This window comes from Molossus molossus, unplaced genomic scaffold (genome assembly GCF_014108415.1).
Source record: "Molossus molossus isolate mMolMol1 unplaced genomic scaffold, mMolMol1.p scaffold_m16_p_4, whole genome shotgun sequence".
NCBI lineage: Eukaryota > Metazoa > Chordata > Mammalia > Chiroptera > Molossidae > Molossus > Molossus molossus.
In genome coordinates, this window is record NW_023425377.1 from 82558391 (window position 1) to 82572287 (window position 13897).

At 55.6% G+C, this 13897-nt stretch overlaps 1 pseudogene; it reads left to right on the plus strand.

The window, feature by feature from the left end:
- Positions 1–275: 275 nt before the first annotated feature.
- The window catches only part of LOC118643924, a 31917-nt pseudogene continuing 18295 nt past the window's right edge, over positions 276–13897 (plus strand).

Consider the following 13897-nt stretch of genomic DNA (forward strand, 5'->3'; position numbering starts at 1 on the left):
GCTTCCAGGTCAGCCCTGAGCACTGAGGTCGCTGTCCTGCCTGCTTAGCCCCCTGGCTGTGCCTCTGCACCCTGCTGCCCAGGGCTCTGTTCCTGGAGGAAGCCAAGGCCACTGACCCACCGCTGGAGCCATGGCAGGGCCACACGGAATGGCCCGGTCAGCCCAGCTGGGCCTGTGAGTGGGGTGTGCGTCAACTCTGGGGCCAAGGAAAGCTATGGGGACCCTTTTGAATTGGACTGGAGGCTCCGAGGAGACACTGGGGTGTTGGGGAAGGCATGGAAGGGAGGGTGAGTGTTGGAGTCTAGTGTCCACACTCGGTTGCTGTGTGAGCTTGGGGAAGTTACTTTACCTCTCTGAGCCTGTTTTGCTCCTGAAAATGGGAGTCATATTACCTGTCTCGTGGCATTATTGCAAGGTCTACATAAGATATGATGCCTGCAGAGTCCCAGCACAGCGCTCATCCCAGTCAGTGTCCAACAAATGGGAGTCTTACCCCCAGGGCTCCTGCTATGGCCCAGAGGCCAGAAGGCTGCTGTGGAGGCTTCCAGATGTGCCCCTTTCATTCAGAAGCCTGGTGAGAAAGCTAAAGGTCACCTTCAAGTCCTTGGGAGATGCCAGCTCAGGCAGCCCCTTTCTGACCACCCTGCTGGGCCAGAGTACACCTTCTACTGTGTCCCTCAGAGAGGTGCCAGGACTGGGGCAGGAGCCCCAAGTCCTGCTTTTTCAGGCTTCACCTTGACCTCACCCCTTTTTCTAAGAATGGTCAAAGTCTGCTGTGTGATCTGCTCACCTGACCTTGAGCGTCAAGGGAGATAATGACGGAAGCCCATGTAGCTGTTCCATAGTCCCGATGGCCCTAGAAAGGGGGTGATAGCAGAGAAAGAGCTGGGCTCGGCTCGTGGCCCCAGCCTCCCACCTCTTCCATGGCAGGACAGCGGTGACCCAGCTTTGCTACTGTCACAGGTTCATGGGTACAAAGGAGTCACGTCCCAAAACTGGGCGAAGACCTATGGCTGTTTCCCGAGATGTGCTGTCAGCCCACATCCGTGGAGGAGGTCAGAGGTGAGTGCCCATCTCAGCCCAGTACCTGGGGGCCCAGCCTCTGGATTCCCCAGCCCCTCTGGGCCCTAAAGAGCAGGACCTGTCCCCGGACTTCCCCGGCTAAGACCCTGAGCCCCCTCCACCCCCAGCCCCGGCAGGTGAGAGCTCCAGGCAGTCAGGACCTGGGCTCCTGGTCCGCTGTCCCTGCCCCAGCTGCACTCAGCAGCCACGTGACCACCTCCCGAGCCCTCCAGGGACCTGGATTTTCACTCCGAGCTCTCCTCTGAGCGCAGACTCACATATAACCCTGTGGTGCACGTCTGAAAGGCAGTACACGCTCTGTCCCAACCACATCTTCAGTGTGTTTTTTGTTTGTTTGTTTTGCCTTTGACCTGTTCTGTGACCGTCTTCTCCAACTCTGTAAAGGGCACCCAGTGGCTCAAACCTGATGCCAGGAAGTAGGTCACCGGCCCTTCTTTACCTTTATCCTGCCCCAGAACTTTCCAGAACCCATCTCCTCTTCTCCAGCCCTTCTCCGGGCCCAGAACACCAACCCTTCCAAACCCAGTGACCTATGACAGCCTAGTTCCCGGTCTCGCTGCTTCTATTCTTGCCTCCCTCAGGTGTACTTTCCACAGCCGGCAAAACTAATTTTCTTAAAATCCAAGTGGAGTTGGGCTACTTCCCTGCTTCAAGCCCTAAAGAGGCTTCCCATTGCTGGTGGAATAAAACCCTAACTCCTGACTCCCAAGGGTGTGCCTCACTTACTCATGTGTCGGAGCCAGGACTCAAGCAGGCAGTGCGCGTCTACGTTCAAAGCCCTCAACTCTCATGCAGGAAAAGCTACGTAAAGGAAAAGTGCCCACTGAGCTGGGCCCTGGAGGATGAATAGGAGTTCAGCGGGGAGCTGGGGAAGGGCAGTGTGCGTGCAGGGCAGTGCGTAGGAGGCCCGGAGAGTCCCCGATGTGGCTGCAGGGAGAGTGAGTGTGGTGCGGGGCAGACGAGGAAGCTGAGAGGCGGTGCCAAGCAGAGCTTTGTTCCGAGCTGCAGGAAGGAGTCGGAGGTGTGCTGGTGCCGCTGTACACAAAGGCCATTTAAGCTGTGCTGGCCCACACAATTGGGAATTACTAACAGAATGAGGCTACTGTAGGTCAATGTTTTCCTGGGGGGCTGGTAGGGTCAGGTGAAAATAAAAACAGGTTGTGGGATCCAGGGAGCTTGAGGACAATGGTGTTAAAGAGATTTCTTTACTGTAGAACCTGCAGCTTTGAACATGTGAACTCGTGTATACTTGCTCATGGAACCCCTTGCAGTATCGTTGTTAGATTAGTGTTCCGTGGCCCAGTGACAGTGTTTGAGCAGGGTGAAAGGGAGCAGATTCATTTACGTGACATTATGCATTTATTTATCTATTCATCTGATGATCATTAGAGGCTGCCTACTCGAGCTGGGCCTGGAGTAGATGTGGCAGCTTCAAAGTCAAATAAAGCCACTGTCCCTGCCCCTGAGACCTTCGTTCCAGCCTGGGAAGCAGCTGAGGCCTGTGTGGGCCCGGATGAGGGGCCTGGACCTTATCCTGAAGACACTGGGTGCCCTTCAGAGGCTGTGTGCCGGAGAAGGCGATCAGGTTTGCCTGTGGAAAAGCCTCCAGCCGGAAGAGTGCACGGGACCCCCACGTGAGGATGTCTTCATCCTGCTCACTTCCTGGCCTTGTCCTTCGGCTCCCTGTCCTGGGGTGGCCTGCACAGCATCCTCCACCAGGCAAGGCAGCTGAACAAGCAGGTGAAGGCGGTGGGCAGTGGCCACTCACCCTCAGACCTTGCTGCACCGATGGCTTCAGGATCCATGTGGGCAACATGAACTGGTCCCCCAGGTACTCGCAGTCCCCTTCTGCCTGCCTCTGCAGGCCACCAGCCTCAACCTCCATCCCAAACCCTGGACGAAACTCCTTAGCCTGATCCCTTCCCTGTCCCTGAGTCCCAAAGTGACAGTCCAGGATTGACTGGCAGTGATTGATCGCCCCTACCCAGAGCCCTCCCTCCCTCCGAGCTTGCTCAGGCCTCTCGTCAGGTGTGTGCGCCCTCTTGTGGCTATGGAGAGGATGTCTACCTCCATCTTCTGCCAGAGCCTCCTCGCTGGATGGAGAATGGCCCCCAAAGGAGGACTCATAATGACAAATCCAGAAGGATTTGCCCTTAATTGGTTTTACATATGGGGAAATAATATCAGAGAGGGTGAGTGTCTTGCTTAGGATCACACAGCCAATCAGCAACAGAGCTGGGCACAGACTCAGGAGTCCAACGCCAACCCTGTGCTGCGATCCTGTCCATGAATTCAGCCAGCCCCAGTGACCCCAGGGGCCTGCCAGGGAGTCCGAGCCAGACAGACGTGCCACACGTTAGCGCGTTAGGGGTCTCCTGAGCGGTCCCGCTTCCCCGAGACAACCTCCTCTCCACCCAGCCCTCTACAGAGGTTCTGGGTTTCTCTCTCCCGTTTCCTCATTTGTTCAGGCTGACAGTTTCCACCTCACAGAAAACATCCCGGTCAAGATATCAGTCACGCCAGTCATGAACTCTGATTGCTAATGAGCGAGGATGGGCTCCAGCAATTGATTTTCTGAGCTCTGTTCTCAGGGTCCATGGAATAAGCTCGTTCTTTGGAGTCACACAGATGTGGATTCTCGTCTCCGTTCCCACCAATGTTTGTGTGACCTTGAGTGACTGGCTTCAAGTCCCTGGACTTCAGTCTCCGTCCTGTGAAATGAAGAGAGACTGTTCCTGCCTCCCAGGGCTGCCATGAGGATCTCAGGGCAGAGCCTGTGGCAGGAACTGAATAGAAGTTACTCCCCCCGCCCCCCCCCGCCCCCCCGGTCCAGTTCTCATCTTTGCCCAAGTCCTCCCAAGGTGAAAGTAAGTGGAGAATTTGAACTCCACCTGGCAAAGTCAAGCCCCTACAGGAGCAGGCTCTCCTTAGCTGGGCAGGGATCCCACCTTCCTGGTCCGGGCAGTGTGGGGGGAGGTAGTGTCCATTAGGAGACCTGAACGCTAGTCCCAGCTCTGCCAGTGACCTTGGGCAAATCCCTTCTCTTCCCTGCTCTTTATTTTCTTCCCTGTGAAAAGAATATTCCCCAAACTCCAGCTCTGCCCATAGCCCCTTTGGCTGCTTGTAGTGGGAGATGGCGCGAGCTGACCATAGACTGGGACAGACCTGCGTATGCTCACAGGGAGCCTGGCCACAGCACAGGGCTGGGTGATGACCTCCTCTTCGAAGACTATGCTGGGTTCTTGCAGGTGGATGTGGAGAAGGAGCAGGTGACTGCGGAGGCTGGCATCCTAGTGGCTGACCTGCACACACCGCTGGATAAGCATGGCCTGGCCTTGTGCAAGTAAGAGCCACCTCCTTCATTCCTGGGCGGGCCAGTGCTGCCCAGGACCCCCTGCTCTGGCCTTGGCAGAGAAGAGTACTTCCCAGAGTGCATCCACTTTCTGTGGATCCCTGTTCCCCTCCCCCAAAGGGTACCTGTCTCCCCATTCCTACGGGTTCAGGGACTTTTATGTGGGAATGAAAAGAAACAGGCCAGAGATGAGCTCAGCATTAAATAACGGCCTTGTACAGGGGTGGGAAACCACAAATGAAGTCGTTCTTAAAGCTTGCAGCTAACAACCACATGGACCCAACAGAAGGATATACAAAATACGTACTCACAGGAACAGAAGAGCATGCACTTGTCTCTCTGTCCAAACATGGTGTCAGTGATTGCTCAGGTGTTATATCAGGGGATTTCCATGGAAGTAGTAGTCAAACACAGCCAAAGGAGTGAACATCTAAGTGTGGGATTTGAACCATTAGAAACAGGTGACAAAGGTGTTCTGGATATGGGGTAGCAATCTTTTTGCAGCTGGAGATTGCCCCCGTGTAAGCCTGTGGTTAGTCTTCAAGTGTGGGTGGTCCATTCACCCCAGTTTTCTTATCGCAGGCCCTGGGGCAATGCTATACCGGCTCTGGAAGCCATTCTGCTCCTGCCTGTCCCAGGGACAAGGCAACCCAAACATATATGGAGTGTCTATCATGTACAGGCCTTGTTCAGGCCCAGAAGGGACAAAGATGAATAAAACCCAGACCCCACTCACAAGGAGCTCCCACCAAGAGCGCAGATGGACACACAAAGTGACAAACATAATGTGAGAAAACAGGTTCAATGTCAGAGAAGTGTCCAGGGCACTGCGGGCCCCAGGTTCAGCCTTGGCAGGCAGGAGAATCTGGGAGGGGACAGGAATCAGGGCAGGCTCCCTGCAGCAGGGGCTCCTGGGCTGAGTCCTACAAGATGAGTAGGTATGAAGCAGAACAAGGAGGGAAGCCCAGGAGGAGGAAGGGGCGTGGGGCGTGCAGGGCCTGTAAGCAGAGAGCGCGACCAATGACGACAGGAGGAGACATGTTCTATCACTTCCGAGTATTAGCTTCTGCACCTGAAGCATCTCTGTGCCCTGTTGATGTCTCCATCCTCCCCGAGGACCCGTTCTCCTCCAGTGACTGCCTGCATGGGGCTCATCTGCCACTCAGAGGGAGTTAGGCTGTGCCATCCTGTGTGTCCCAGGGGCGGCCTCGACCGACAGCTCCAAGGACGCTGTGGGGACAGGACGCTGTGGGGACAGGACGCTGTGGGGACAGGACGCTGTGGGGACGTAGGAGTGGCTGGGCGGCTGTGGGAAGAACAGACTGTGCCCGGCCTCGTGCTGAGTAATCCACACACTCTCCCTTCATTGTCACACCACTGGCGGTGCGCCAGAGGAGGCGGGACTGCAGCCTGGCCATGACCCCAGCTCCAGAAGCAGACGTCTGGGTACGTATCCCACTGGTACCTCCTGCTAACTTTTTTTTTTTTTTCCTTTATTGATTTTAGAGAGAGAGGAAGGGAGAGGGAGAGATAGAAACATTGATGAGAGAGAACATCAGTTGGCCGCCTCCTGCATGCCCCCCACTGGGCATCGGGCCCACAACCTGGGCATGTGCCCTGACCAGGAATCGAACCAGCGACCTCTTGGTGCATGGGTTGACGCTCAACCACGGAGCCATACCCGCTGAGGCCTGCTAGGTTTTGTCAAGCTCCTTGGCCCTCCTGGGACTCAGAGTGCTCATCTAGAAAATGGGTCTATAAAACAGGGGTGCTCAGAGGACTGGATGGCTTGGTGATGCCCCCAAATAGTAGGTGCTCCATAGATGCTGGTTCTCGTTCATGTTCCTGGCTCCATCAATGCCTGACTCCACAGCCTCCAAGAGTGGCGTTTCTCCTTGGCTCCTGACCTCCACTTCCTCGTGGACCACAGCCTGTGTCTTCCTTCCTGGGCCCTTCTCCCCCAGGGCCTCACTTGGTCCAGTTTATTTCCCTGAATGTCGTCACAAACATGTTTCTATATTGTTCTTTCATCCCCGTAAACTTCCCAGACGAGTAGATAGATTGCAGTGGGCTCGACCACCCCGCTTTGTGGCATTAGGTTGTCCTCAGTTTTTCACTACTGTACATAATTCTGTGATGAACATCCCCGTGCTTACGCCTTTCCACATGCCAGGGTATTTCCCTGGGGCAGGGCGTCTATGGCCCTCTTTTAACATTCTGGTCTTTTCTGAAGGAGCAAGGTCACCGAGCGGCCCCATGAATGGGGACAGAGACAACAGTGCACACATGTGGGAGGTCCGAGGGGGCTGGAAAGGCTTGCGTTTCTTTCGTCCTCTTCCTGTCCTGCCAGGACGGCCCCCGGGAAAGCCTCGTCACCTCTGCAGGAAAGTGTGAGGCTACATTTCTCAGTATTGTCAACCTGCATCGAAAGCAGAGCAGTGTCCTCCAGCCTGTGTCTTTGGGGACCCGCCTGCCTCAGGGCCATCCCAGGGTCCCCTGCCCCTCCATGCCGAGCCCATCTCCAGGGTGTGGAACTATTGAGCACCTCATAAGGCTCCTCTCACCTTGGCACCCAGTGGATCTTCGATAAATATTGGCTTCCCTCTCTTTCAAGCCGGGGCTGGGGCGTCTCGGAGGAAGCTCCTGAGGAGGGAGCCTTTCACACGCCTGCCCGGCTCTTTTCCCTGCACCCTGAGATCTGGGCGCAGCTTTCCGATTCCTGCCCCCAGGGCACACGCCCCTGGAGGGTGCTGGGTACTGCCCCCCTTTAGGAACCTGGTCCTCTTGTGTACACAGAATCTTCTGTTTACTCCAGGCCCGGAACACGGGGCGCAGGAAGGCGGGATTTACTCAGGGGTGCTGAGGAGCCCCAGAAGGTCCCTGAGCAGGTGGTGACTGGGTCTCCTCCTCCTTCCTCAAGGCTCAGGGAGGCTCCCAGCCCTCATTCCTGCCTGGGACCTCTCTGTGTGCCATTTCAGTGGGACCCCCGCTCAGGACTTCCCAGGCCTTGAGCAGCTGCGTCTAGAGAAGTCCTAGCAGGAGCACTGGGGCCTTGGGCTGGTGGAGAAGATACTGTTGGCAGATGGAGGACAGAGAAGAAGAAGGTTCTCGGCTGTGGACCCCCCAGAGCTGGCAGGCAGGCCGCCCCTCTGAGCTGAGCCGTGCCCCTACGGCCCCTGACAGGCCACTGAGTGAGGAAACTGAGGCACAGAGAGGAGAAGGGCCGGCCAGTCTGACAAGCTGTCATGGTAAGTTTGGGACGAGAACCCAGGCAGGCGTGAATGTACTCCTTCTCTGAGGGTCCGAGGACCACAGCCCGAGGTCTCTTGTCCTGGACAAGCCTACCTGGGCCCTCCCTCTTGCTGAGCCCAGACTAGGAGCCTCATCAGGCGTGGCTGCTGCTGGTGTCATTGGGTCCGGATCACACTGCACGGGGGTCAAGCACGGCATCCTGGCAACTCAGGCGAGGCCACCTGCTGCTCCGCGCTCCGCTGACTGCGAGGCAGGTGGAGCTGCTCCTCTCCGCGCTCCTGGGAAGTCTCACGCGTGTCTGCTCAGCTCCGTGGGGCCTCGAAACCCAGGTCTTCCCTCCGGCAGAGACTAGGCGGTGCCTTCCGGGAACACCATCTCCGCTGTACCTGACAGACACGGCGAGGAAGGACCCCGGTGCATGTGGATGCCTGCTGGCCGCCCTGCGGAAAAGGGCAAGAAGGACAAGGGTCTAATCCCATTGAAACCTGGAGCCAGCCAGGCAGGAGGCCCTTCCAGGGCAGCAGTCGGGGGAGCCCAGGACAGAAGCCAGGCTACTTGGGGCGAAGTCCAGCACATGTGGGCCTGGGGTCCACACCTGACCTTCATCCTGAAGCATGTTTTAAACTTCCCAGGGGCCCGTTTTGGGGAGCTGGTTACAAGCACGTATTTTGGACTTTGACCTGGCTCAAACCCTGCCTCCATCTTGCACCGGGTTTGTGCACCAGGTGGGTTATTTAATTTCTCTGCACGTCCCTGTTTTCATCTGGGTCGTGGGCAATGCGCCTCGGCCCGGGAGCAGATGAGCCGGCGTAGGTGCATGTGTGGCCCAGCGCCGCCCACGAAGCCTCCGTCAGGAGTGTCAGGAGCCGTTCTCAGGAGGGCAAACTCCTTCGACTTCCAGTGTTAGGAGGGGCTTCCTAGCAGGCCAGGCTGTGGGCCAGGCTGCCTTGCTGCCTCACGGAGGTGGCTGTCCCCCCATTGGGGATGGGAGAGACCCCCTGTGCTCGGTCCCGCTCCACAGCTCGCCGTGTTTCACGTGCAGGAGCTCCTCTGTGCCACGGCCACGTGGCATCTGGTCGCTGCAGTGTCCCTGCTGTGGTCTGTGTGACCTGGGGCACGTTTTTCCCCTCTGGCTGCCGACTGTGGATTGCTCCCCTGGAAAGTGGGCGTGATCACAACAACCACGCCTGTGGGGTGCTTAGAGGGGTGTACATAGTTAGTGCTCAGTAAAGGTTTGTCATGGGCTTGGGAGGTAAGATGAGGCCCTTTCCAGAGCCCACACCCTGTGCTGTCAAATTTCAGCACTGCTGGGGTTTGGATGGCACGGATCGGGGTGCCCCCACTACCAGGGTGTACTGCTCTCCTCTGAGTGCCAGTTCTGAGCAAACACTGTGAATTCTGGGAGCTGGGTCACCTGGGGTCCAGCCTCAGAGATCAACAGAAAACAGCTTTTAAGGGGTCCCCTTTGTTTTCTCGAACACCCTGAGGGAAAGCTGATTCCGTTACACCTGTACCTTGACACCTCAATTTGCTTTCTCATGGGCGGTGAACACTGGCTCCTCCTGCCTTCTCCCCTTTCTCTTTCTTCCACAGAAACCGAGAGAATCACCAGGCAAGCGAGGGGCAGACCTGAGGGACGCAGTGAGCGAGCAGGGAGGGAGAAGACCGAGAGCCCGTGCTCATCAGCTCCCCTCCCACAGGGAAGAGCTGATGCGGCCGGAGCAGGATAGATTTTGTGGGACCTGATCCCCAGGTACTTAGAGACTCAGACGGACATGTCATTACCCACTCAGAGCTGGCTTCACTGCCCAAGAGAGTCCAGGGGTAGTCGGGAGTGAAGGACAACACAATAGCCACTGCCCCCCAAGATTTGGCCACAGTCCTAGTCAACTATCTAAGGCTGATATCACACGAATTGCCTCAGTTTTTCAAAGTGATCAGCAGAGTATGAAAATAATTCTGAGTGATCACAAATCAAAATGCGTACGAAATTACACATTATGCCCATGACAGGGAGCAAGTGTTATAACTCAGTGCCATTGACCCAAACTCCCAGAGGCCTTCACGACAACCAAAGAGGTTGTCAGTTTACTCATTTACTGAAGAACATTCTTCACTAACTAATCCCTAAGTAATCGCTAACCCTGGGGTAATAACTAACCCTTGAGTAATCCTGGGGTCGGCGCCAGGGATAATCTATTGAAACATCTTGACCTTTGAGATGTCTGGGAAACTGAGTAACAGGTAATTAACTAACTGCTAAATTCCACTTCTGTAACATGCTTGCTTACACGTAGCCCCCCCCCCCCCCCGCTTACAAAATCCTATAAAAAGGAGCCATTTTAGCTCTCCGCCGCCGCAGTTACTCCTGTGTGGGACATACTGCAGGTGCCTGCGGACTTAGCTCAATAAACTCCTTTTGTTAAACCCCATCTCGGTGTCTGAGTTTGGTCGATCTCCTGGGTTACAACACAAGGGCGGGCACTGGTATCTTTAATGCCCACTGTACACAGGGCACTTAGCTGGATGCTTCCACACTCTCTCAGAGAGTTATTATCCTCACTTTACAGACGAGGAAACAGAGAGGTTAAATAACATGCCCAAGGTCACACAGCTCGTAAATCAGTGTCCAGTCCTTATTCACTGCCCGACCTCGCCGACGTTTTTCACTGGCCAGCTCTCGTTTACTGCTTTGGATCTTACACAAAATCTGGTTTTTATAAACAGCATTCTGACACCCTCACTCCCACAAAGGGTCATCGTGTCCCATTTCTGCCAATTTCTCCTCTCTCGTCTCGGTCACTGTGCATCAGAATTAGTTCAGCTTTATCTGTTCTCTCCCCTGTGCACCCAGCCACCCACTACGCATGTCAAAAGCAATTTCCATCCAAATGAGCAGGTGGTGGAATGTGGAGAAGTACTTACACAGGCAATGAGAGAGGATCCGTCTGGAAATGGGGCCAAGGGGAAAGATGCTGGAGCTAATTGTCTATTTCCAACGAGTGCTCTACTCTTTGTAGAAACCCAGCGGTTTCTGGTTGGCTGTGGGTAAGTAGGAGACCTGCTTCCTGAGGTAGGTGGGTCCCCAGTGAGAGGATGGACACAGCTTGGCAGAGATGGTGCCCGGACAGAGCAACAGGCAGAGAGAGGCTGCGGGGACCCTGGTCCCCGGACCGCGTGTGGGGGCAGCAGAGCTGGTCCTACCCCAGTCGCACACACATCCTCCCCTTGCCTTCCCAAGGCCCTCGTCCCAGGAACTTGCGCTTTTGGAGCCCAGTCTCATCCTAGACCTCTGGGTAAGGGAGAGGCTTGTATCCTGGCTGCGGAGCCCACAAAATGAGCAAGGCAGCCGAGGGGGGACAAGCCACTGGGGTCCGGTGGGACCTCGTGTGATGAATGGTCCCTTCTCCCTGTTGAGAGCTGATGCCCCTGAGACATAGCCTCCTTTTCCCCATTTTTTTTTTTATCCTCACCCGAGGACATTTTTCCATTTTTTGTTTAGACAGAGTGGGAGGGAGAGAGAGGAAGAGAGAGAGAGAGAAACATCGATGTGAAGGGACACATCGAGTGGCTGCCACCCGCATGACCAACCAGGGCCGGGGACAAACTGCAACCGAGGTATGTGCCCTTAGCAGGAACCGAACCTGGGTCTCTCTGGACCGCAGGCCGACGCTCTAAATGCTAAGCCAAACCGGCCAGGGTTCTCCATTTTACTTTATTTTGTATTTATTTATTTTTTTATCCTCATCCAAGGATATTTTTCTATTTATCTTCAGATAGAGTGGGTGGGAGAGAGAGGGGTGAAAGGGGGAGAGAAAAATATCGATGTGAGAGAGAAACATTGACTGGTTACCTCCCGCAAAATCCCGACCAGGGCCGAGATGAACTACAACCAAAGTATGTGCCCTTGGCCGGAATCAAACCCGTGACTCATTGGTCCACAGGCTGATGCTCTACCACTGAGCCAAACTGGCCAGGGCCCTTTCCCCCTTTCTCCTTCCTCCCTCTCCCAAGACTGAAACTCCCCTCAGGCTGGAGACACAGCTGGGAAAGTCCCCTTTGGTCAGATGACAGTGATCTTCCGGGAACAGGTGATACCTGGCCTCACTTCCAAGGACACACAGGAAAGTGAGGGCTCTACCCAATGTGTACAGGAAATGCCCACTGGGATTCTGAAGTGTAGCTCTTCTCCTGCTGCCAAGTGGTGGCACTGACCCTGCTGATGCCTGAGGGACCATTCTGGAATGCTCTGAGTCCGAAGATGCAGAGGTGTTCCAGGCCATGCACGTGCACCTGGGCTCAGAGGTGTTCCAGGCCATGCATGTACACCTGGGCACAGAGGTGTTCCAGGCCATGCACGTGCACCTGGGCTCTGAGGTGTTCCAGGCCATGCACGTGCACCTGGGCTCAGAGGTGTTCCAGGCCATGCACGTGCACCTGGGCTCTGAGGTGTTCCAGGCCATGCACGTGCACCTGGGCTCAGAGGTGTTCTAGGCCACATGTGCTTAAGGGCTGTCTTGAGGCATCCTCACCATCACCCTGCTGTGTGTGCCCCAGTTCCACTTGCAGGAGACCTCCTTCCCCTCCACCCTGGGAGAGGTACTGCTCCTGTGCTTGCCACCACTCAGACTCAGACAATAAATGGAGAACGTTGACATGTGGGCCCTATTCCAGTGACAGCCCCCAGTGGCTCTGCAGGCCCCTGAATGGGGGAGTGGGCTTACCTCACCAGCCCCTCCTTAGGCCTGGGACTACTGTGGTCAGAACCCTTTCTGAGCAGGTCAGTGAAGCTCAGAGGAATTGTGGGTTTGGGGGTGGTAGAGGTACGGGCAAGACAGGAAGGTGGGTGGAGACTTCCATGGGAGATACAGTGCCAGCATGAGCTTCTCAGAAGGCATTGACTCTCAATTGCATTGAGCCACAGGATATGTCCAGGATTTCCCTTATAATGGAAAGTGTGTGGACTACCTTTCAGGCTTGGTGTGTGCCTAAGGATTTGGATCTAGATGATGGTGGGGTTGGGGGGGGGGCGGGTAGAAAGGCCGGCTTCTGATTCATGACAGTGTTATTTGAATGAATAAAAACCCATGTTAGTTAGATGGATGGACGGATGGATGGATGGGTGGATGGGTGGATGGATGGGTGGGTGGATGGGTGGATGGATGAGTGGATGGGTGGGTGGGTGGATGGATGGATGGATGGATGGGTGGGTGGATGGGTGGATGGATGAGTGGATGGGTGGGTGGGTGGATGGATGAGTGGATAGGTGGATGGATGGATGAGTGGATGGGTGGATGGATGGGTGGATGGGTAGATGAATGAATGGGTGGATGGATGTGTGGATGGGTGGATGGGTGGGTGGATGGGTGGATGAATGAGTGGATGGATGGATGGATGGATGGATGGATGGATGGATGGATGGATAGATGAGTGGATGGGTGGATGGATGGGTGGATGGATGGATGGATGGATAGATGAGTGGATGGGTGGATGGATGGGTGGATGAATGGATGGATGGGTGGATGGGTGGGTGGGTGGATGGGTGAGTGGATGGGTGGATGGGTGAGTGGATGGGTGGATGGGTAGATGAATGAGTGGATGGGTGGATGGGTGGATGGGTGGATGAATGAGTGGATGGGTGGATGGGTAGATGAATGGGTGGATGGGTGGATGAATGAGTGGATGGGTGGATGAATGAGTGGATGGGTGGATGGATGGGTGGATGGATGGGTGGATGGATGGGTGGATGAGTGGATGGGTGGATGGATGGGTGGATGAATGGGTGGATGGGTGGATGGGTGGATGAATGAGTGGATGGGTGGATGGATGAGTGGATGGGTGGATGGATGGGTGGATGAATGGGTGGATGGATGGGTGGATGGATGGATGGATGGGTGGATGGGTGGGTGGATGGGTGAGTGGATGAGTGGATGGGTGAGTGGATGGGTGGATGGGTAGATGAATGAGTGGATGGGTGGATGGGTGGATGAATGAGTGGATGGGTGGATGAATGAGTGGATGGGTGGATGGATGGGTGGATGGATGGGTGGATGGATGGGTGGATGAGTGGATGGGTGGATGGATGGGTGGATGAATGGGTGGATGGGTGGATGGGTGGATGAATGAGTGGATGGGTGGATGGATGAGTGGATGGGTGGATGGATGGGTGGATGAATGGGTGGATGGATGGGTGGATGGATGGATGGATGG